The sequence below is a fragment of the Rhinolophus hipposideros genome (assembly GCF_964194185.1).
Source record: "Rhinolophus hipposideros genome assembly, chromosome: 20".
NCBI classification, from domain to species: Eukaryota; Metazoa; Chordata; class Mammalia; order Chiroptera; family Rhinolophidae; genus Rhinolophus; species Rhinolophus hipposideros.
In genome coordinates this window covers 32,251,449-32,277,010 of record NC_138066.1, presented here as the reverse complement: position 1 = coordinate 32,277,010, position 25,562 = coordinate 32,251,449, and the positions used below count along the sequence as shown (strand labels likewise).

The following is a 25,562-nucleotide window of genomic DNA, read 5'->3' as shown; positions in this document are numbered from 1 at the left end:
GCAAGGAATTAAAAAACAGAACAGTCATTCTATGAAACAAATGGGGAGAGGTTGCATAACCCCACAGGGTCCTCTGGCCTGAACAGAAGCCAAATTCAACATGCAGTTCTCTTTGGTCAGCTATACTTTAGTCAAGGCATTTTAAAACATTTCTTGCTAACACAATTTGGCTACAGAAAGGGCCCAAGGAATACACATCAAAGAAGAAAGTCTAAATTGGTCGTAAGGTCTAATTTGGAATAAATTCATTAACTTTTAGAAGCTGAAAAGGACCACCTGCTCCAGAGGACTTGGTATTCTACATAGGCAACCAATTCTTGCAGCATTAACTACTGTAATACCATCTAGCTTTAAAAAAAGTTTTTAAAATATAGAATTCACTATTTTCAGGAGACGCTTTTCTTTTAAGAGACACCTAGACCTCTCTCTAACTATGAGAGATCGAGGTATACGTAAGTTTAATCTTCTCCTTTATAGTCTTAACTGAAGAAATCTGATGACTGTTTACATGTAGCCATGCTCCTTGCCCAGCAAATATTTGCAGAAAATAAATTTTCTTCTAAAGTTATTAAAAATAAGCCAATTTCTATGTTATTAACATTATGTCATTTATTATGTTATTAACATTAATATGTTAATGTTAAGGTTTTTACTAAACTAAATGGAACAAAGGATGGGCAGGAAGTTCTGTTTTAAATGTTCATTCCAAAATTCATAATGCAAGGAAAAAGTAAAACCACACAGGCAGACAAAACAGGGGAAATTTAGACAGAATGTCTTAACAGAATTTCCTGGCTCCCAATGATTTGTCAGAATTTGTAAGATTAAAATGCAATAACACCTATTTTACCCAATAAAACACTGTAAAAACACACATACGCATTTGAGGCAAGACTCTCATACCACAAAGTAAAAGTTTTAAGATGCTAGCCAGAACGGTAGAAAGATTTTTTTTAAATTACCCCTAGCAAGATGGGCTCTAAGCTACATACACAAAGGCAATCTGTTCAAAATCAAACTCCGTTTATAGAGTAAAATGAAGCCCATGAATTGTTTTAAGGTGTCTCCTTGTATAAACTGCAATTTGAATTTCCCTGAAGATCTTTTCTAAGGAGAAAAATGACCTTACTCGAAGGTCTGAAAATCATATATTATCAACTGTTGATTAAAAATTTAAATCTGAACATCTTTTCTCCCCTCCATCATCAGTGTAAAAAGCCTAATCCTATATTATACAGTAGTCACCAGAGAAGATCTGAATAAGTAACTCTGATTTACTCCAGGGAAGAATATTGAGAATAAAACTTTTGAATGAACTTAGGAAAAGTGTTTCTTTCACACTGTTTGTAATGCTCATTATTTAAAATAAAAAAACCACTTTACATGCTTACCTTACATGACTTTCAACTTTACATACCATTTGCACGGAAATGAAACAGTAGATTGCACTCAAGATGTGCATTTTTAAAGTCATGGTAAATAGTTCTATGCATTTCATTCTGCCTTTTCCCTCATTATCTTAAACTATGTTTAAAATAAAACTATGTAAAAACTCACCAAGTCAAGTCAGTAGGAAGGCTCTAATTTGTCTTGTCTAACAGGAAATCTGTTGGAAATAGAGACGAAGAATCAGACTTAACCAGATTCTGAATCTCATACATTGGCTAGTCTGAAAAGGTGAAATCTTACAAAAGCAGGCGACACATTTGCTAGGATTTTCAAGTCAAAATTACCATTCTTATACTGCAGGTCTTGAATGCTTTATTTTTCAGGCATTCTCAAAAAGATAATATTTAGAAATTAAAGTCAGAAATATCCAAACTAATTCACCTATGAGTCCAGCAAAAATGAAATAAGTAGTTTACCCCATGTCAACAAGAGGGGAATGACCACTTTTGCCAGTTACCTCCCAAAACGTTGAAAGAATTACTATGAAGTTTTTATGCAAAAATACCCTTTTTAAAAAGTGTCCTGTGGGTCAGTTACACCAAAGCAATGCATTCCAACAAAGCCATGTTTCCTACGGTTTTGACAGCTGCCACACTGAGGTTCCTGTTGAAGCCTGGTGAGATATCTTGGCTAAACAGCACCACCACCACCATCCTAATAATTTACTACCATATCCTACAAAGTGACTCAAACCAGAAACAGGGATAAGAGTGGCTGCAAGGCTGCTAGGAGTCTAACGCAGGCGAAAATTCTGGTGTTATCTGTCCATTTGTGGGAAAATGAAGTACTGTATACATCCTGGGTAATTGTTTAAAAAATAGAATCTTTTCCTGAAAATGTAAACACTATTTTTAACGGATACACTAGTACAAATATGCTCCTCTTAGTTTGGTAAATGAAGTCTGGTTACTACCCTGTTTCCCCGAAAATAAGACCTAGCCGGACAGTCAGCTCTAACGCGTCTTTTGGAGCAAAAATTAATATAAGACCCGGTTAATATAATATAATATAATATAATATAATAATGTAATACAATATACTAGGTCTTATATTAATTTTTGCTCCAAAAGACGCGTTAGAGCTGACTGTCCGGCTAGGTCTTATTTTCGGGGAAACATGGTATCAGTAATGGAATGAGCCCTCACCAAAAACTGTTCTAAACTACTGACATTAAAGCAGGACAGTTTTCATCACATTTAAGTCAGGTTGAATTCGTTTAACAAACATTTACTGAACACCAACTGTGCAAGGCATTCTTTGAGACATAGTTAAAAACAACAACAACAAACAAACAAAAACCAGACAGGGTTCCTGGACCCTCTGAGGGTAGAGACAGATAAATGCCTTTAAGACTTCATAAGTAACCAACCAATCCTGTGGCAGAAGATAACAAAGAACTCTAACAAATGAAAATGCTCTGAAAACTGTAATTCTTAAAGCAGAAACCAATACCTATAGTCCTTTACTCTCTAATGTTGTTTTTCAAATTTAAGATTTTGGTTTCTCAGTTAATTTGCTAGAATGAACATTTTTAGGGCCAAAGGATCAGGAAAATTTGAAGAGTCTTACAATACTGGGAAGGACTGGGAGGAACAGGGATAGTCTCATGCTGTTGGTAGGAGGACAAATGAGTACAACCACTTTGGAAAAACAGTATATTATCTCATAAAACTAAAGACCCAGTAATTCCACTACCCAATGTGGCTCAGAGAAACTCCTCCTGCACATTTCCATCCGCACACATGAAAATGTTCATAGCATCATTGTTCATCAACAGCCAAAAACATCATCAATAGCAGAATGGCTACATAAATTGCCATATATTCATATAATGGGATGCTATATAGCCATGAAGTTAAACTACAGTTCTACATAAGGTCATGGATGAAAATTACAAACATACTGTTAGGTTCTGAAAGAAGACACAAAAGAATACATACATTATTATTCCATTTATATAAAGTTCAAAAACAGACAAAATTAAACTATAATCGTTTGCAATGAATCCTAGGTGGTAAAATCACAAAGAAAGCTAAGGTAACAACTGTCACAAATGTCAGACTAGACTAACAGACTAACAGACTTAGACTAACTTCTGGGTGTTAGAAATGATATATTTCTAGGTCTTATTGGTGGTTATATAGGTACTTGTTTTTTATAATTAGTCTTTATACAGTTATGTTTTGTGTCTTTCTCTGTTACATTTCATAGTGAAAATGTTCAAACACACGTTAATCATCAAATAGAGTGTTGACCTTTAAACAACACAGGTTTGAACTGCATGGGTCCAATCATACGTGGATTTTTTTCAATAAATATTGTAAATGTATTTTATGATTTTCTTAATAACATTTTCTTTTCCCTAGCTATATAATTTTATAATTTATTGTAAAAATACAGTATATAATACATATAACATACAAAACATATGTTAATCAACTGTTTATGTTACCGGTAAGGCTTCTGGTCAACAGTAGGCTATTAAGTTTTGGGGGAGTCAAAAGCTATAGGCATATTTTCAAATGCATAAGGGATCAGTGCCCCTAACCCTAGTGCTGCTCAAGAGTCGAGTGTGCGTGTGTGTGTGTGTGTGTGTATAAATTGTATACACAATGAATGTATAAAACTTATTGAATATTTATTATAAATAAGACATATTTATTTCCTCTAATGTCTAAGGGTAAATACAATGTCTTGCACAGAATACACCCTCGATTATTTTCTTTCCCCAAGAGAATTCAGGATGTAAACTTGGTTAATAGAGCAGGGCCACTCAGGAATGAATACCTATAGATAATCTTTCCTACTATGTTTCCTTTTGAATTTATATGCAATACCTAAAATCTGTATGTCAGGAAATTTTCTACTGACACAAATGTTTAAGTCTATGTATGACTATTCACCAAGATCCATTAGCTAATAGTAACTGAATTATTACAAGAAATAAACAGAAGCTTCTGAAAAGGCAAAGCCAGGATACAAGTACTTTTTGGTATTATCGTTTTAGTTTTGGAGCCTCTGAGGACTTCCCATCTCAACTCTGTATAGAAACCGAAGTCCTTACAGTGGCTGAACAGGCCCTGCACAATCTGGACCTCATTACCTCTCCCGCCTCATCTCTAATTACATCCTCCTGAGCTCACTATGTTCCAGCCACACTGCCCTTCTTTGCTGTTGTTCCTCAGACAGAATAGACTTGTTCCTGCCTCGGGGCTCTGTACTTGCCCTTTTCTCTACCTGGACAACTCTTCCCTGAGATATTCTCTTGGGCACACTCCCTCACTATTGTTTGGTCTTTCTGTAATAGTCACTATCTCTGTGAGGTCTTCCCTGACACCCTTCAAAATGTCCTCCCCACCCTCCCTCTACAGCCCCAGTTATTCTCCTTCTCCACTATTTTTTTCTGTAGCACATAAAGTCACCTACCATACCGTGTGTATCTGGATTTAAGAGGGCAGACTCTGTCTGGTCTGTTGCTGTACCCACTGTCTGGCACATGGAAGGCCAGAAATAAATATTTAATAAATGATTACATTAACCTCTGTTTCTTTTGGACTTCCATCCTTGAAAGATTAGACAGTAACTCCATACATTCAAAAAACAGTATTTCCCCTCTGTATATATGTCCAATTTATTAACAAAGTTTGTTTTACTAACAAGTTTCAGGTTTATGTTCTTATTAACAATAGTGAGTCAGAGGTAGGACTTAAAGTCGACACAAACTAAATTCTCTTTTCCCTGACAGAGCGTGCAGTACCTGTCGTAATACCAACAGCAGCGCCAGAGACAAGCAGTCTCCGGTCCCCCTGCTCGAGCGCGCACTGGCGGGACCACCCTGGGAACTACTTGACAAGACGGAGCAGGAAGACTGAGCGATTGCTTCCTTTAGCTATACTTTTCATTATTTTTAAGTTTTTAAAAAATGAACATGTCTTATTTTTATAGTCAGAAAAAAAGGTGTTCTAAAGAAAGAATTATGCAAACAAAATATAATTTCAAGAAGAAACTTCTTTACATTGTATTGTTCCCACAGAAACAATTAAGGCTTCTGTTATGTATCCAGATAAAATAGCCCAAGAAGGTAACGAGGGTTAGAAAAAAATAATTTTTGACTTACGAACTAAAAATGTTTATGGCAGTTTCCAGAGTTCAAGGGAAAAGAAAACCCCATTGTGTTAGTGTTCCACATAAAAAACAATTGTATTCCAAAAAAAAAGATTTAAAATAGGAATATTTCTCCACAGCATAAAATGTGGGACTGACGTGATAAAGTGCTGGCAATGAACCCTATTCAAACTTAGTGATTACAACAGCGGAAGGAAGACAGTTCACTAACCAAAGCTACTGGGAGACATAAGAGACTTCTGACCACTGAGCCAGAACATACTTTTGACAGACTACTTCACCCAGGCTAACGTCAGAGGAAGCCTAGATCCAAAGCTGACTTTCCCACCACAACACTTCTAACCTGAACTATATCCTAAGATATAATAAATCTGAAAGAAAATACACAGCCATATGATTTTCTACAGTTATATTCATTACTAAGATTTCCATTTTAAGGTCTTATCAATTGTTTTTTAAAATACGTAACACATAAATTCGTCTCAAATTTTTAAGATCGTTGATATATTCATGAGGTGAATATATCATGAATATATATTCATATATGAGGTAGCTGCCCAAACTAGTTAAGGAATTCCTACTTAAATACTTGCAGCAGACAGAGTGTATTATTAGAGAAGAGTAACAGTTTTCACTTTTAACACTTCAGCATTCCAAGTGCTAAAAGCTTTGAATAGGACCCACGTTTACAGAGGAAAAAAACATGGAATATGAAAATTTTAAATATACTCAGATTCATGATAATGACTAAAAGTATAGTGGATTAAGGACTCTAGAAAAAAATTATAAATAAAAACCACTGATCATTAAAACATATGGTCCCTGAACAAAATTTATTTGTAATAATTTTATTCTAAAGTGAAGGCTTATATTTTTGAAATGTTTAATTTGGCTAAGAACGCTCCAAGAAACTCTTTCATAAATATCAGCTATGTTTGGATTATGCTGAATTTATAAGGTAACACAAGAATTGCATGAACTGGAGATCACTAAATAGGCCTTCATTTAGCGGGCAGGGAGTATTCTAGGAGTTTAATAGTAGTAACAGAAAACTTAGAAGAGAGAAGGGGAAAAGGTGAGTAGATACTGACATTTATGAAAAACAGTTATTGGATATGAGACAATAAAAACACAAAATATTAAAATGCAAAGGCTGCCAAATTTATCAGATTCCCAAGATAATCCATCGGAAAAGAAATTTTCAGAGATTCTGGCTCTAGCAAAAGGCTGGCATTCCAAGTTATGGAAGATTTTCCTCATCCCTTTCCCTCCCTCAAATGGTATATGTGAATACCAAAGTGGTGGATCAAGTGGGAGAATTCAAGTAAGGTATTTAGAACAAAATCAAACCTCCAAAGCAACAAAAAGGAGCAGGAGGAAGGAGAAAACCACAGGGAGGTAGGTATATGTCTGAGGTTTTTGTTCACTAGAGTTTTTTCTGTAACGTCAAAAAAGTGAAAACAGTTTACATATCCATCAAAGGGGTTTGGCAAAACTGTAAAACAGTGAAATAAAAATAAAACAGCTAAAACAAAGGACCTAGATCTATATGTATCCAGATGAACAGATGTTGAAAAATAGGAATAAATGAAAAAAGTGACTCCCACAGAATTTATTTATGTATTTATACACCCACATTTATACATTTCACACACGCTGCACTGAAAAAAGGCACACTAAATTCATGGTAACAGGTTGTCTCTGGGGCGTGAGAGAGAAGAAAGAACTGAAAAAGTCAATAAAGAGGACAATCTCTAATTTCTGTTTGGCTTTTTTTTTTTAACCTTTCAAAAACAGTGAATTGAGAGGGAAAATTAAATTAGAAAAGCTTTTTTAAAAATCAGCATCAGAGCAATTTTGTAAATAGACAGTAACATGATCTGAATCAACCTTTCCCTCGGCCCCTATCGCAGCCAATGAATTCAGCCCCAATCTTCTCAATAATGGAATATCTAGCATTTATTGGTAAAACATTTTTCCCAGTTGATGGGAGTTACAGAGCACTGGGGTTACTCGAAAAGGCAGGGAGTAAATAGATTGACTTCATAGACTTCAGTAAAGCAAGTATTATTTTAAATAAAAATAATACTCATAGTCATCCAGCAGATCTTCAAAAAAAGCTGTAAATATTCATAAGGAACCATGTTTCCACAGAGCACCTTCTCTATCCTTTCTAACCTCCTAACCTCTATAGAACCTCTGTTCTGTTCTACCTTCTAACTTGAACACTCGTCCTCCATCTGTCCCTAATCTTACTCATTCCCCTCGCAGACCAATCCCTCCTTTAATCACCTCAAATTTTAGTACCTCAAAATTTAGTACATTTTTAAAAAGAAAAACTTGAGACTTTTTGAAATGATTTAATAAGCTTTTTCTCTTTCAAATACGTTTTTCCCTCCCTCTTCCTTTACTTATTCCATCCCGGTGTTTTCCTTCCATTCTCTTGCTAACCCAACAGTTGCTTTTCAACTGCTAGCAAGCAAGCCTCTGGCATGTTTATACTTTTGACTTTTAAGGAAAAGATATTTCCAAGTAAACCAAACAAAATCGCACTCCACAGACCAAAGGTCAAATAAGGGAGAAAAATAAAGTAAAAAATACTAACCATATTTTGTTGCCATTCATTTTGGCAGTATGGCTAGGGATAAAGTTCTAATTACCAAATGAGAGAGCAAAACCAAACTTGCTTGTACATTTTATCCTCTTTATAGCATTTAAATATATCTGGAGTCTTGTCACAAGCACTTGGGTTAAGAATAATAAGGCCACTTAGAATAGGTCTGTACATTTGAGAACTGCAACCTACTAGAACCATAACCTCAGGATTCAGAGTCGACGTACAACCCATGCACCCTCACGCCCATCCTCCTGATCTTCTTTAAAAAAACAAGACAAACAAATGAGAAACAAAAACTCATAGACACAGACAATAATTTAGTGGTTACCAGAGGGTAAGGGGGTGGGGGGTGGGTGATGAGGGTAAAGGGGATCAAATATATGGTGATGGAAGGAGAACTGACTCTGGGTGGTGAACACACAATGGGATTTATAGACGATGTAATACAGAATTGTACACCTGAAATCTATGTAAATTTACTAACAATTGTCACCCCAATAAAATTAATTAAAAAAAAAATTTCCAAGTCCTTTCAGTTAAGTGCTTTATGCTATAGAAGCATTCTCTCACAGTAGCAGTTTCAAGTGCTTCAGTCCTCAAAGTACTTCGTTCGACATTCACGATCTTACTGAGGATTTTTAACAGCTCCTCATGTGACACATGCAGGGCAAATATTTTACAAATAAGGGAACAGAAGCCCAGAGGTTGCGATCTGTCATGGTCACAGGCTCTTAAGGGGTTTGAAATCCGAACTCAAGTCTTCCAACTCTTAATCCACTACTTTATAATTCTTGTGACTAGGTGATTCTTAGATCAGGTATGGTCTTTTATTGAACATGTGAAAACTGGGAAAATATTCAATAAAAGACACATTCATGTCCTTACTTTCAGTTCCAATTTCATTTTCAAGTGGCAACTCTGTTGAAAAGTACACTCTTTTGTTCTAACAAATTCTGAGCGCCATTATTAATGCAGACCTGGGCAAATCGTTGATAGGCTTATGTCTACTTTTAAGACTGGACTTTGGGAACAAATCGTATGTCCTAATACTTTTAGAATGACTTTCCATGCTTTAGTACCTAATCATTATTAATTTTTTTAAATAAAATGTCTTCTGTTCTAACATGCCAGAGTAATTTTTTAGTCGGAGTTTCTGAGAAACCAGTGTCTTTTCCTCTGGAGATCTCTATCTCCCATTAGCCACAAGATTACAGAATTAAAAAGCACAATTTCTATCATTTCTTAATTATATTCATTTGAAATGTCTAACATGACTAAAATACTAAATGGCACCATCTTCTACCCAGTTGTTCAACCCTGAAACCTATCTTCATGTCTCATCTATCAGCAAGCCCAGTCAGCTGTCCTGCTTCCTAATATAGTCCACATTTACCCATTTCTGTCTAATTTTATCCTTTCTGTGCAGTTTTCTCACCCAAACCAGTGTTAAATGGCTTCTAATTGATCTCTCGGCTTCCTCTATAGCGCAATCTATTCTCCATGTAGTAGCCACAAGGAACTTTTAAAAAGTAAATCAGATTGTGTCACTCTTCCAGTTAACCACACTTAGGATAAAATTCCGTGTCTTTACCTGACCTTATAGGCTGGCCCATTATACCAAATTCATCACCTACCTCTATTCCACATCACCAACTTCACTGCAAACACACTGGTCTTCTTTGTATTATATAAATAAGCCACGCCTGCTTTCATCTCAGGGCCTTTGACTGTCTCCCCTAGCCTGAAAGATCCTGCTAGATATTCACATTGCTTGCTTCTTGTTACTTAGGTCTTGGCTCAAACGTCACCTATTTTTCAAATAAAGCCTTCTCTGACCACAGTCAAAAGCAGTAGTAGTCCCACCCCACCGTCTATGCATTTGTTTTATGTGAATTAATCCTCCCCTGTCTATAGTCTGTGGCCTCATCATCTTCTGAGTGCACTTATAATACCGACATTCTGGTCCTGCAAAGCTGAAAAGCAGTACCTCATCGGTGGGGGACTCTGCTGATATATGACGCCCAGTTCAAAGTCAGAAGCAGCCCCCCGTCTTTTTCTTTTTAGCATTCAACAGACACTCTCTTAAACTTTCTTTTTTCTTTTGAGTATAAAAATTTTTAAACAAAGCCATCATTAATCTTTGAAAATTTTCCTATTATATCCAAGTAGGCTTATTTTTAAAAATTACAATATCAAGTTTCTAGACTCTGTTGTTACTTTTTATTTGCCTTAAAGAAATCACTACTTTTTCTGACCACTAAAGCCTTACTCTATAGTACAGTTTACTTTCTATCAATTAAACAATTGATCATCATGGGACTGGGGCTCTGGGCTCTGTTTTCAGAGATGGGCTGTTGGCTTACAAACAGAAAAATAAAAGGTAGAGATAAGAGCATTTTGGAGATGGAAGTAATAATAATACCAACAATTTTAACAAATGTTTTATAGGGTGATAAAAATCAAGAAAACTTGCTAATACTACTTAATTCTTCAGGAGTAAAAGACTTCAGTGACCTGAATAAAGGGAGTTCTTTGCTACTAGCCGACTACTGAGGGCACAGGGCTTGCCCGGAGCCTCCTGTACATTTTGTCTGGCACACAGGGGTGCTTCACGAATGTCTGGAGAATACAGAAATTAGCAAAATAATTCTAGAGATGTAAAAGGCCTTAAGGAACACCCAGTCAAATGACTGTGTTTTATAGACCAGGAAATTGAACACCAGAGCAGCACAGTGGTTTGTCCAACGTGACACAGTACACAGGAAGCCAGGAGCAGAGCCAAGACCAGAACCCAAGCTATTCTACTATCTCCCTATATTTACGTTGGAAAAGGCAGATGCTGGGCTCAAGAATTTTAATATGCGTAAATGAAAGATAATGCATTGGTGAAAAACAATCAAACTGTAATTAAGGGAACTGTATTCAATAATGATTTGGAATGCAGAACAGGACCTCAAGGAGGCACTATGGCTACCCATTACGTAGTGTCCAAACGGACCAACCAAATTCTTCTCTCCGTTATCAGAAAGGATACTGGAAACCAGTAAGAAAACACATGCAACACTGACGTCCTCCAACCTAGCTTTCTGGTCTTACCTTACGTAACTTCAAATGAAGTCAACTTTCAGACTACCCAATTCCATTGCTCAACCTACATTCACAATAGCATTCAAGTGGCCATACAAACTGGATTCCTCCCTAAGGAAGTGGGGTTACAAAGATAAATTTGCAGCTCTATTTGTTCTTGGACCTCTATAACCTTTTCTCCCGTTCAATTCAACCATATTTTTATTGATTAAAACTTCACAGACATGACTTACCTCTGATCCTCAAGATGTGAAAAGGCTCTTTTATTTCCTGAAAACCCTTTCCTTCAAAAAGCAAAGATTCATCTTATCAGCCTTATCAAATTATTATCAAGTGCCCGTTTTGAGAAAGTCCTATGGATTATTTAAATTTTGGAAGACTAGTATTCCTCACCTATACAAGTAGTAGAATCACAAGCAAAGATAGATTTTTATCCTAAGTCCAACAACTAATCTTAACATTAATAAATGTGTTTCTATTGCTTGAGCCCTAAAGTCAATCAACCATTAAAAATATTCACTGAATGCAATTCAGATAGATGTCCAGTCCCATGTTAACTACCAGCCTCACCACCACCAATTGCATTGCTTAGTTTGAAAAAAGAGAAAATGTTGCCAGCCTTGAAGATCCAGGAAAAGATTCAACTTACAGTTTAAAAAAAGGACTGTTTATATTTTCAAGAACTAAGTCTCCTCAATATATAAATTTTCTTCCTTTAAACAATTTTTCTACCATCTTTGCCTTTAAATAGCAAGCCACTTAGAAGTCACAAAAATTATTTCTCCATCTCTTCACCCCTGGATATTAGATGGACAAAAACTCAGTAAAATCAATGAAAAAAATCTAGAATAGTCAGGTATTCAAATCAAAAAGGGAAGTTTTGGACTCTAGATACAAATTCACTTCAAATATTAAATACTTAAAGAACTCACAAATAAATTCATTTTTAGGGGATTAAGTCTCCAAAGTTACAAAATGTGGGTAAGAGTTAGTACGACCACCTTATCTTTACTGCCAGAGGTAGTGACTTTAAGAACTGTCTTGAAGGTCATTTTATTGGGTGTTCCAAAATCAATTCTTCACAACAAGAAAAGGATATTAGTTAAATAAACTGTTAGAATAAGAATAGAACAAGTCCACATATTCATAAGCTTTTGCTGTCCTTGGGCCCTGAATTCTAGTTCAGACTTTGCAGATACTTTTCTAAATCTGAGTTTTCTCATCTTTAAATTGAGGGCAACTGTCCAAGAATCTCTAAGGTCCCATCTAGAGCTGAAGTTCTATTATGTCCCTTTGGAAATATTGTTAAAATTATACCAGCTTCTCTTTTTAAAAACTAAAAGCAATACACCTACAGCATAAATAATCCAAAAGTTATAGAAGCTATAATTGAAAACTGAAAGTTTCCTTCCAGATACCCAAATCCCTCTTCTAAAGACAACTACTGTTTTCTTTTGTAGCCTCAGAAACAAAAAAATGGGGCATATACCAGCAAATAAATTCATTCATATTCTTCTCTCTCTCTCTCTCTCTCTCTCTCTCTCTCTCTCTCTCTCTCTCTCTCTCTCATATTCCCAGGAGGCACACATATACATCATTCTTTCTAAAGGTTGCAAAGAATTCTATTGTACCCTGATGTGTATTTTGCTACTGCAAACGAGAAAATAGGTATATTTGAACATAGGTGAAAACAAGCCCAAGAGCCTTGTGCATTGTTTATTTTGACAGATATTGCCAAATTGTCCTACAAAGTGTTGTACCAACGATATATAATATTTATTCCCTGCATGATTCCCTGGTTCCCCGCACCTCTGAATATCTCTACCCTCTCGATATACTATTCATCCACGATGGTCAGAGACAGAGACATAAACAAACCTTTAAGCAGAACTGCCAGTGAGACTTAGACCAAAAAAAAACACACAAAAGGCCAGAAATGTCTTTTATGAATTAAGTGGACAAACTCCAGCCAAAAAATGGTATGTGGTACTTGTTTGTTTGTAAGATTCAAGTGTTGCTGTTTCCTTCAGATGTCTGTAAATGAAGATACCAACAGAAAATAAATTTGGGGGGTTTGGTGGGGAAGCACAAAGAGAGTAGGTGAACAACTTGTATTAATATTACGGATTCTATAATCCCAAGGAGACCCAATTCTGTCTTAGATCAGGATGTGGATTTAATAATGTGTATGGCTCAATTCTTCCACATATAATCCGGCCAATTTTACTCAGAGATGATTATCAGCATAGTAAAAAGTCAATTAAGTTCCTTATCTTTATCACTGGCAAGGGGTCTCTATTAATTCAGCTTTTTACCCCAAAATTAATTGGGATAATGCATGATTCCAGAGGTCATATAAGTGTTAATAAAGCACACAGGGAGCAACTCTTTCTGTATTTTAAAAGTGTTTTTTATTAAATAATTGGTATAATGCATACCATGTAGTATTAGGGTGGTGCAAAAGTAATTGTGGTTTAAAAGGTTAAAAAATTGCAAAAACCGCAATTACTTTTTGCACCTAACAGATACTCAGTAAGTACCTTAAGTTTATACACACCATCCACTTTGAGGTGTATGTGTGGGGGTGGGGGTGAGCACATAAGTTTCTAAAAACAACATATAGATAAAAGTTCTCATTTTACTGTCCTATAATTTGCTATTACAGCTGGCCCTTGAACAGCATGGTTTTGAACTGCATGGGTCCACTTATAAGCAGATTTTTTTCAATAAATATACAGTCGGCCCTCTGTATCCCCAGGTTTCACATCCGCAGGTTCCGAGGACGCAGAGAGCCAAATGTATGCATTGTTCCACACCATTTTATATAAGCAACTTGAGCATTTGCGTATTTTGGTCTCTGCCCATGGGTTTCTGGAACCAATCTTCCGCAGGTACTAAGGGATGACTGCAGTTAAGTACACGTGGATTTTCAACTGCAAGGTCAGTGTCTCCAACTCCCGTGTTGTTGAAGGTCAACTTTGTAAGTATTTATTACGATGTCTTCAGTGGCAGTACGCTATCATATTTTTGGGGGAAAAAGGAAAAACTATACTTTGGTCTTACACTAAAAAATGGAAAAAAATTTTTTTTCATTTAGAATCATGGAAATGCAGTATATCTAATGAAAAAAAATGTTTTTAAATTTAGAATCAGGGAAATGCAGTATATCTAATGCAGTATGTTTGTTTTCAGCAGAAACTCCATCTGATTTTATTAAAAAAAAAAAAAGCAGGAAAATACAATTTAGGAACACCTACTGTGAGATTATTTCCAACATATTCTTTCCTCTCCTCACCCAAGTAAACCAACCACACGTAACACTAAATCTCTTAACAATACTGTCCCAGGTTTCTTCTATTACCAGGGGATCACACACAAAACAAACGAACAGAAAACAAAACCCTCACAATTTTAAACATCAGTTGGAAGCACTCAGAATCAAGGCCAACCTTACAAACACCGACGATGAAACTAACCAAGCACAACAAGTCCTTTGCTGATGGCCAGAAGCATCTCTTTCAAAACGAGGGCGATCTTCTCAGCCCTTGTTCTGCCTACACCACAAATGATCAGTGGTGCTCAACACCAGCCCCTGGACTCAGAGGACGTTGTTTCAGGCACCTAACAAGGCATCAACTAGGAAAGGGAGGGGAAATTGAACCAATGGGACATAAAATCAAATAAATGGCTTACTTGGCAAGGATCCTGTCCATGATATTATCAAAATATCATGTGGGAGGTCCCCAAATTGTAACACTAATAAAGAAACCCTTACCTGTAGGCATATGATTTGGATAGGCCCCTTAAGATTGACTGCAGCTGAAAAAAAATTAAAGTCTTCTAGTTGCTGGCAAATTCTACCGAACGAGGTTCAATGTCCTATCTACCAGAGTGAATTCCACACATTTGTAGACAAAAATTTTAGATTATTTATAATTTCCAAATAAAAATTATAAATCAAAGAAAAACAAATATTCCAATCATAATTAAAGAAGCAGGCCTCACACTGAGATGAAATAATTACATCTTCAACACAGTCCACTGTTTCTAAGACACACAAGAGTCTGTTTCTTGCACATGGTATTAAGTGGGAATGGATCAAGGAGAGAAAATATATGATTACTTGAAACTAATCCAAAAATCAAATCTAAAGACATTTAACACTGAGCTTGCAGATACTATCAAGAACAAACTAAACTAATATTTGGTTGGGTTGCTGTGTTAAATGGCCAGCTATTATGACACAGAAGAAAATAATGGTTCATGATTGGCCGTAGACAGTCTGGTAGCCAAAGTGTGTACTGATTGGTTCCTGCCCATACTTGCCATAAAGTTAATCCAATAAAATCATGTAATGCAAGTAACTTCCAAAAGTAAGTAGTTTTGTTCACTGAATGAGTCTTTCATGAGTATGTAGTCTATACAAAGCATAGTAGTCAAGGCAGTCCAGTAGAATGGAGGTGTCTTAGTTTTCTACTGCTGCATAAGGATTACCAAACACTGATGTCCAATGTCCTTGAGACTGCCACATTATTTATAATTAGCCCAATCACCCCTATTAACATCGCATGTCTAGAAACTTTGACTTTCACAACTGATGTTAATTTAGCTAATTCAAAATATCTTTACATTATAGTTGGCAATAAAGATACTGTTATCCTCACTATTCCAGAAAGAAATTATGAATTTTATTTTAATTCCTACCATAATTGAAGGAAATGAAAACTTATTTAAAAAGAAATTTTTTTAAATTAAAAAAGAATACTGTAGATAATCTGTAGTGAAATCTATCACAATTTACTGGTGAAAAAAAGACTGGAGTCAGTACAGCGCTCACTATCCAGTTTGTAGACTCTTCAGATCTTTTGTTGAATCTGTCTTCAAATAGTGATAACAGAGTAGGAGGAGAATATAAATTTAAATCCACCAATTTTGTCATTTGTGAGTTTGGTCAAAGAATTGGTGAGAAAGTTAAGAGAAATTTGTTAAAAGGAGGTTTTGACATTATAAAACGTTCTAACCAGATCCTATTAAAAGAGTACAAGAGAAGAGCACCCACAGAACTCTGGGATAAATTCTAAATACATTTCTTTTTCTTTTAACAATTTTTATGTACAGCAAAAGTTACCTTTTGCGTAAAGTTATACAGTCTGTGAATTTTGATAAAATTCACATATAACCACCACCACATTCAAAATACAAAATAGTTTATGTGTGAATTTTAGGACAACCACCATAAATAAGTGATCTAAAGCACTTACTTCAAAAGATTTCTACCAAATGAAAACAGATAAAACAGGACGTAAAAATTTAAATAAGGATTTAATGAAAATAGAGGAATACTGGCTCCTCTCTACTTTTACTCCTGCTTTCTAACCAATCCAAACTACAATCGCTCACATTTCTTTAATTCCCATGGCATCAGTTACCATGTTCAAGCATTATCTCTTTTATGCCGAAAACCAACTTCCTGCTATGAGAAACCAACTTCCTGCTATGAGACGCCTCGTGGCTATCTCATAGGCATCTCAAACTCTGCAAGTCCAAAATGGAAGCCCATCTTCCCTCCAAAACCTGTTTTCCAGTGACCCTACCATTCATCCAAGTGCTCAAACTGGAAACCCAGGTGTTAGCCTTAACTCCCCACCCTCCCTCACTATCCCACCGCCAGTTTAATCAATCACCATGTCATGTCAATTTTACTGCAGAAATATATCCCCAAACCATCTATTTCTCTTGATCCCCACAACCAACAACCAGCTTAATTAGTTCAGGACATTAGTAAACTGCAATATCACCTTAATTAATGTACTACTTTCTTAATTCATTCCTGCAGAGTACACTGTTACTGTGCCATGGCATCTTTGCAAGTAACGTTTCCTCTACCCAGAATGCCTTTCCGTCATCTTTGTAAAACATCTACTCCAATCTCTCCAAGTAGAATTAAACCTCACTTTTAGTGCGTACACCTGTTGCTGTTGTAATTATGTCTTTCCAACTGGACTGAGAGTCTCAGGAGAGCACTTACTTAACTGTGTTATATTCACCTTGGTAAGCTGGATGTCAGGCAGTGCCCAGCAAATAGTAAGTGCTTAACAAATGTTTGAAAAATGAATGAGTGAATGTATCATGATCCAGATTAAAGGACCTCAAGGATTTTTACTTCCCTTTGCTAAGATTCCATGTTTACCAAGTGATCTCCTGCTTATTCCATCCAACACAGTAGTTACTAGTTGTATGATTTCAGGGCAAGTTATTAAAAAGCTTCTCTGTGCCTCAGACTCCTCACCTGTAAAACACAGATAAGAATACCTCCTTCATAAGGTTATTGTGAAGATTAAATTAGTTAAATACATGTAATGCTTAGAGCAGTACCTGACACATAGTAAGTGTTCAGTAAACGTTAGTTATTGTTGTTAGTTTTCTAATAATACCCTGATGCTCGGAAGGGAATGGACTGCGCAGGCACATGTTTTCTAGATCATGAAAAAGACTACCCTCGATGTACATTAATGAAGTGGCATTCCGCTTTCTCTGCCGGCGCCTTGTGGCTTGGTTGCCACTTTTCCATGAGACCAATCAACCCTGATGACAATGAAGAAATGGAGTTTACTTGCAAAACTGCGGAATGTACCCTGAATCTTGAAGATCCCATTAAGTTAGCAGCTTCCTGAGAGGACTTGTAAGTAGAGCTAGTTGGTCACCTTATGACAACTTTCAGTCTCTCTACAAAGCAACATGTTGGTCAAAGATAGTACAGTGCGACGAATGTGATGCTAGGAGGGAGATCCTTAGAGGACGCCACTAACTCGCTTTGAGTATGACTGTATACTTCCAAGGGAAAGTCTCAGCTTAACATAAAGTACTAGTCAACTCTCAATTATCCACACTAAAGGAGGTGAAACTGGTATAAATGATTCAAAACAGATAGTAAAAAAGAAATCCTTACCATTTTACTTAGTAATGTATTATGTAATTTCTCCTACAGATTTATATCCAAAATTGTATCTGGGCTAAACTAATAATAAATGTATTTACACAGCCTGGCCATACATTAAAGACATCATGGGAGTGAATTAAAAATAAAAAGAAGCCAGCATGAGATGAATTCACACAGATAATTTACATCAGGGTAATTTAAAACTGACTATTATTATATAATAATTCCTCTCAACCTCACAGTATCCTCTTGAGGCTCAATCTTAGCCATACAATTCTTTCAAAAGAAAATCTCCAAATGTCACTTAAAAATAAAAGATGAAAACAACTGAGTTTCTAATGGTGAATCAATTTAGCCTTCGGAAGCCATGAGAGAATCATCCAATTGAAGATTTTCACTCCACAGAGCGGGAGGTGCATTCCTGTGCCTGAAGAGCTAGAAGTGGGTATCAGCCTAACTGCAGGCCAATTTATTTCAAACAATCGAGGTATCCTTGAAACGTTACGTAACAATCTCAGTGCCAGTAAGTACACTTCAGGGACTATCTTGTCTAAACCCTTTCATTTTATAGAAGAAACTGATATCCACAAAAGTTGCAAAATGTCTGTCAAACTACATAATAGAATGAACATTTAAGTATTTGGAAGTTTATTAAAATTTTAAGATATATTCGACATACAACACTATTTTTAGGTGTACCACATAACGATTTAATGGATGTATGTATTGCAAAATGATCACCACAATAACTTTAGTTAACATCCATCACACCACACATAGCTACAAAAAAATATTTTTCTTGTGAAGAGAACTTGTAAGAACCACAGGAAGTTCATCATTTAAATAATCCACTTATATAAATAACCTCCCACATTTCTTATAAAAAGAAACTTTAATATATTTAGTTTGCTTAAATTAGGCCATATCTAGGTATCTGCTTTATCTTGTACGTAGATCCATGATCCATACTGTACAACTTCAAGTGTACTAAAATTAAATCAGTCCTGGGATATAACTTGACTCCCCTACAAACCTCTCCACTATGCCACAACATGAATGTTTCTCTCCCATTAGTCTAGCAGCTGGACTCTACTATTTGTCAGCTTATACATACAACCATGTCCCTTCCCCAAATTTGTTCAGAAAGCCAGGAATGTTCTCCTACTTCTTACCTGAATATTACCCTCTGGATCCAGGTCAAATTTCACCTTGCCTCAAAGTTTTTCCTTAGCACCCAGTTCACTCTGCATTCCTATCAGACAGAGGATGCCAAAAAAAATGTATACATATTTTAAGAAAGGAAAAAAACTGTTTTTAAAATTGTAATAACATATACTGATAACAGAAGATGGATACAAGTCACGCATGACTTCTGCAATTACACTCTGCTACCATAATTCAATTCAACTTCAAAAATACATAGATAACATCGCATAAAATGTGTATACATCTTTTTGGCAACCCTGGTATTTATTGTCACTCTCCTGAGAGTTAACAAATGTTACTTAGAATCCATTACCTGATAATTACCACAGGATGCCCAGAATTGTAACTATTCTGTATATATGCCTTTCCCTACCCCAAAATTCTCTTGGTAGGTCTAGTGACACCTAGAACTAGGTACTTCAAAAACAAAACAGCTGGTAGGAGAATAAAATTTATTTTTTTCCCTTTATTAAAATTAAAATGTCCTTTAATGCTGTTTACATTTCTTTTTAACTATAAAAATATTTAAAGAGTAATTAGGAAAAAATCAGCACACTGCATATCCTTTACAACAATTCCACTTCAGGAATCCATCCTATGAAATCAGTGTGATCAGTACATAAAAATTTATGTACGAGGATGTTCATCACAGCATAATTTATAAGCAAAAACTGGAGAAAAAGGAAGTTCATTAGTAGGGAATTGGCCAAATAAAATATGATGCACCTATACCATAGAATTCTATGTAGTTACTTTAAAAGATTATTTTTAAGTAACATGAAATTTTTAACTTTTTCTTTTTTCTTTTTTTTCCTATTTTTCCATTTTTTATTACAGAAAAATCAAATCTTTTGACTGAAAAAAATACAGTGTAGATTTTGAAATCACACACAACTCTTTTTAAGGATTTGTGTGATAGTGCATTATTCACATCTACTACCATCACCACCACTAAGGAATAACACACTAGCTCATGGAGAAGCAGTCCCTAACAACTGTGTTTCCCCGAAAGTAAGACCTAGCCGGACCATCAGCTCTAATGCGTCTTCTGGAGCAAAAACTAATATAAAACCTGGTCTTATTTTGCTATAAGACCCAGCCTTTATAATACAATGTAATATAATATAATTAATATAATATAATATAATATAATATAATATAATATAATATAATATAATATAATATAATATAATACTGGTCTTATATTAATTTGCTCCAAAAGACGCATTAGAGCTGATGGTCAGGCTAGGTTTTACTTTCGGGGAAACACAGAATGCGTCAAAGTCCACATGCAATTAACTTCCCTGTTTTCATGTTGTTTCTTCAAGCAAGAAGTTTCTGAAACAACTGACTGATAACTTTCGCTGAAGAAGGTTTCTCACCTATATAGAGTAGGTTTCCAAAGTGGTGACAAGATGGCAATGAGTCAAATCATCATCAAGACAAGTTCCATTCCAAAGATCAACCATCACCATCACTACCATCCCATCATCAGACCACTGGACCACCAGGTGCACGAACTATTAAGTTGGTGCAAAAGTGTGCGTTTTTGCAATTATTTTTAACCTTTTAAACTGCAATTTCTTTTGCACCAACCTAATACCACTAGTCGATTTAGCATCTCTAGTCAACAGATTTGAGTACTGGGGCATATACTAAGGCCACCATGGGACTCCATGTCTTTGTGTTGACAGGATTTCAACTTCAATGGCTCCCACAGCCATTCCACTTCAGAGGCTCTTCCACACTCTCATGCCTTGGCAAGGATCTCTTGGAATTTTCTCTACTTTCCAAATACCAACTTCTGAACTTTTCTCTCTGAATTCCTATTCCGTCTTCCAAAAGGAAGGGAAGAGTCAAGATGAGAAAACAAAGTGCAAAAGCCCTGAAGGAGGAGCTAGCTGGGTATACTGGAAGAGAAGGAAAGCTGGTATAGCTTGAACATGGTGAACAATGTACAAGAAACAAGTAGAGACCGTATATATCTCAGAGGGCCTACCAGGTCATGGAAAGACTTTGGACGTTGTTATTTTCATAAATTTTGTCACTCCCACGGTGAATCAATTTTATATAAATGAAACCTAGATCTATGTTTCAAACCTCATCTCCTCTTCCAAAACCCAGTGAAATAGTAGATTCAACTGCCTGCCTGCTATGCAGCCTCTCCTAAATGACAATACATGCAAAGCCAAACTATCGTTTTCCCCAAATCAGTTCCTCCTATTTTATACCTGCTAAGAGAAGATCATTCATCCATCCAGGCTTGGTATCTCAAAGCTATCTTTCATTCCTTGCCTACTGTCCACTGCCAATACAGGCTCCACAGGTTCTCAAATCTCCAACCTACTCTTTCTTTTCTAGTCCCATTGCCACTATCCTGGTTCACACTAGCACCAATTCTTGTTCAGATTAGCAAAATAGGCTAACCAGTCCTTTCCCCACCAAAATTACCCTACATGATGTCATTACATACTTTTAAGACCACCAATAGGCACAGATAATACACAAATTTATTACCTCAAGTTCTTACTTCAAGATCCCCTCATATCTGCCTACTTAACATATTTATACTTAGCTTCATTCACATCTCAAATTTAACATGTCTAAAATTGAACGCCTGATTTCTGATCTTCCCTCCAAATCCCACACCTACTCCTGCCATTCCTCTCTCTATCTCCCATGTTAGTAAATGGCACCTCTACCCATCCAATTGCTTGAGCCAAAAAACCTTGGAGTCATCCTTGACACTTTCTCTTAACTCCCACATTCAATCTATAATTAAATAGATTCTTTAACATACTTCTCAAATCCATCTACTTTTCTCCATTGCCTCTGCCACCGAGTTCCACCTGCAAAGATTCTTATCTGAGTGGTATGAGGTGCAGCCCAGGCATCAGGATTTCTAAAAGCGCCCAGGTGACTGTAACATGCAGCAAGGGTGAGAATCATTGCTCTACAGGTACTGGACTCCCATTAACCTCTCCGACCTCATTTCTATTCATACGACTTTCTCCCTTGCTCACTTAACTCCAGCTATGCTGGCCTCCTTGCTGCTTCCTTGAACTTGCCAGGCATGTCCATTCCTCATCACTTTTGCCCTTGCTATGCCCTCTGTCTGGAGTTCTGGTTCACTCCACCTTCTACAGAGATTTAAATATTACCTTTGTAATATTTAGTGAGATGTTCCCTGGTCATTCTACTCGAAATTTCAATATCCACCCCCACCCGAATACTCCCTCTACCTCTTTCTCCAGCTTTATTTTTCTCCTGGGGACTTAACACCTTTTAACAGACAATATTTGTCTTGTTTATACACCTCACGAGAGCAGGGATTTTTGTCTGTTTTGGTCCCTCACTACATCCCTAGCACCTAGGACAGCAACTAACATAAGGTAGAAAATTAATATTTAACTCAACAGCAAGCAAGGCCTTCCCAGATTCCCCCTACTAAATTTAATTTCTCTATTATTCCCCTAATAGTAATTTATTCCTTTCCTTCGTAACATTTACAGTAATTCATAATTACATTTGTGTTTGTTGAAGCTTCTTTCCTAGACTGTAAATTCTATGAGAATAGGGATATTCTGCTTGGTTCACCATTATATACACCATTCCTCATGCTGAAGTGGCACAGAGTAACTATTTAAAAAATAGTTAATGAATGAATGAATAAATGAATGAGACCAAATACATTTTCTGAAAGCACACTGTGATCACATTGTTTTTTCAATTAGAAACTTTCAAAGTCTCTCCATCACCTACCACATTAAACCCTAACTACCTGCCCTTGGTAGAAAATCTTCCATGTTCTGGACCAATTTCTTTTCCTGTCTCATCTCCCATTATCCCATGCATCTTTTGTTTCAGAGACACTACACTGTTCATCATTTCTGGTCCACACCCAATACTAACAAACACTGCATTTCCCCACCTCCACATTTTTGCTCATGACATTCCTTCTGCATGAATTCCCTTCCATCTCTGCCAATCAAAGTCCCAGCCTACAAAATACCTACCCTTCAAAACCCAGCTCAAAAGTAACCTTCACAAAGACAGTTCTGACTCCCACCCCAACTTCCCCAACTGAATGATCTCTTCCTCTTTTAAATACCAAAATATGCAATACTGGTTTAATTCCCCACTCATTTTAGAACATAAACCTCCCCCAATTTTTATAAAACCTTTTGTTTATATTCACTCAATAGATATTGGTTGAAATGAAGTCAGTTAACTCCATTACTCCTTTCTCTGTCATAAAACATTTAAATTGGGAGGGGGGTTCTCTTTAGAAAGACCCTTTAAAGACTAAAAGATAAAAAAGCTGGAATGGCCTTCCCTTCTATGCCTTTTCTCAAAAGGCAAGATCTTCCCAAATGCAATTTTTGGAGCTCTGATTCTTAAATGTATTCAACTGCTTGAAAAAAATTGTTAAGCTGCAATGTGCTACTATGATGACATAAATTCTATAAGCTACATTAAAATGGGTTACCCCAAGATTATCACATACTTGAAAGATTATCTGGCTGAAAATCTGAATACCTTAAACTCTGCTGTCTGAAAATGATTACTAGAAAAACGTATCTGTTCAACAAGAAATCTGAAACTTTTATGATCTTCTGAAGTATCCCATTCATTTCTACATCATGTTAAGTGATGTTAAATAACAGCCTAGCAACCCAGTAAAATTCTACCATGAAACACTTGTTGTACCTCACGTAATAGACGTCTGTTTCCTTACCCACACCCTCTCATAAGGTTGTGGTTCCCATGTCGTTCATGGATTCCTGGAGGTCCCTTTCTAGGAGTCCATCAAGTCAAAACTATTTCTATAATACTAAGAAACTGCCTTTTTCATTGTGTTAACATTTGTACTGGTGGTACAAAATCAATAATGGGAAAAAGTGCTGATGCCGTAGCATAAATCCAGGTAATGGCATCAAACTGTACTAGAGTCATATGTCTTTCACCACCATGTACTGGTGATTTTAAAAAGTCAATTTCACTTAAGAATGTTCTTGATGAAGCAATAAAAATTATTGATTTTATAAATCTAAACCCTTGAGTATGGGTATTTTAAATATTCTGTGTGATGAAATGGGAAATATGCAAAAAGCACTTCTGCAGGCTACTCAAGTACAAAGGCTGTCTCCAGGAAAAGCACTTATAACTATCTGAGTTGTGAGTGGAACTGCTTTTTTCACAGAACACTACTTTTACTTGGAACAAAGAACAAACTGCGGTTATTCATACATGAATATTTAGCTGACATTTTCTTGAAAATGAAGTGAGTCTGTCACTTCAAGGAAAACAACTGGCAGTATTTGTTGCCAGTGATAAAATCCGAGCTTTTAATCAAAAATTGGAATTTTAGAAATCTTATGACTGCTTGACAGATTCCCAGTACTTACAGACTTTTCTCATGAGATGGGTGGTGATATTAACTAACGTGGTTTTCTTGATATTGCATTATGAAATGTGTCATTTGGAAGATCTGCTTAACTCAATGAACCAATATTTCCCAAACAACCCACGCACGATATTATAAAATCATGTATGGGTAAAAGATCCATTCAAAGTGCAAGACAGACCAATGGATTAATTTAACAGTTATATCAACATGATTTCAGATTCCACACTACAACTTAACTTATAAGAAACTACCAATTATCAAGTTTTGGTTTAGTACCAAAAATATACACAATTGTCTGAAAATACTCCTCCCTTTTCCAACTACATATCTTTTGAGGCCGTATTTTCTTCATATACTTCCATTAAAACAATCTATCATATCAGATTGAATATAGAAGCAGATATGAGAATCTAGCTGTCTTCTATTAAGCCAGATATTTAAGATATTTGCAAAACTTTAAAAAATGCCACTCCTGGGGCGGCCGGATGACTCAGTTGGTTAGAGCGCAAGCTCTGAACAACAGGGTTGCCGGTTCGATTCCCACATGGCCAGTGAGCTGCACCCCCTGCAACTAAAGATTGAAAATGGCAACTGGACTTGGAGCTGAGCTGCGCCCTCCACAACGAGATTGAAGGACAAAGACTTGGAGCTGATGGGCCCTGGAGAAACACACCATTCCCCAATATTCCCCAATAAAATTTTTTTAAAAATCAAAGTCATAAGAAAAA

General features: G+C 36.2%; 1 protein-coding gene across 3 annotated transcripts in view; it reads right to left on the bottom strand.

Moving 5' to 3' along the window:
• SPOP (speckle type BTB/POZ protein) overlaps positions 1-25,562 on the bottom strand; it is a 62,372-nt gene that overhangs the window by 27,564 nt on the left and 9,246 nt on the right. For 2 of the 3 annotated variants that reach the window (XM_081029044.1, XM_081029043.1), the window contains one exon: positions 1,558-1,606. The exons of the other annotated variant lie outside the window; for it this stretch is intronic. The gene's annotated coding sequence lies outside the window, so the exon portion shown is untranslated. The remainder of the gene's footprint in view (positions 1-1,557; positions 1,607-25,562) is intronic. 3 annotated transcript variants of the gene reach the window in all.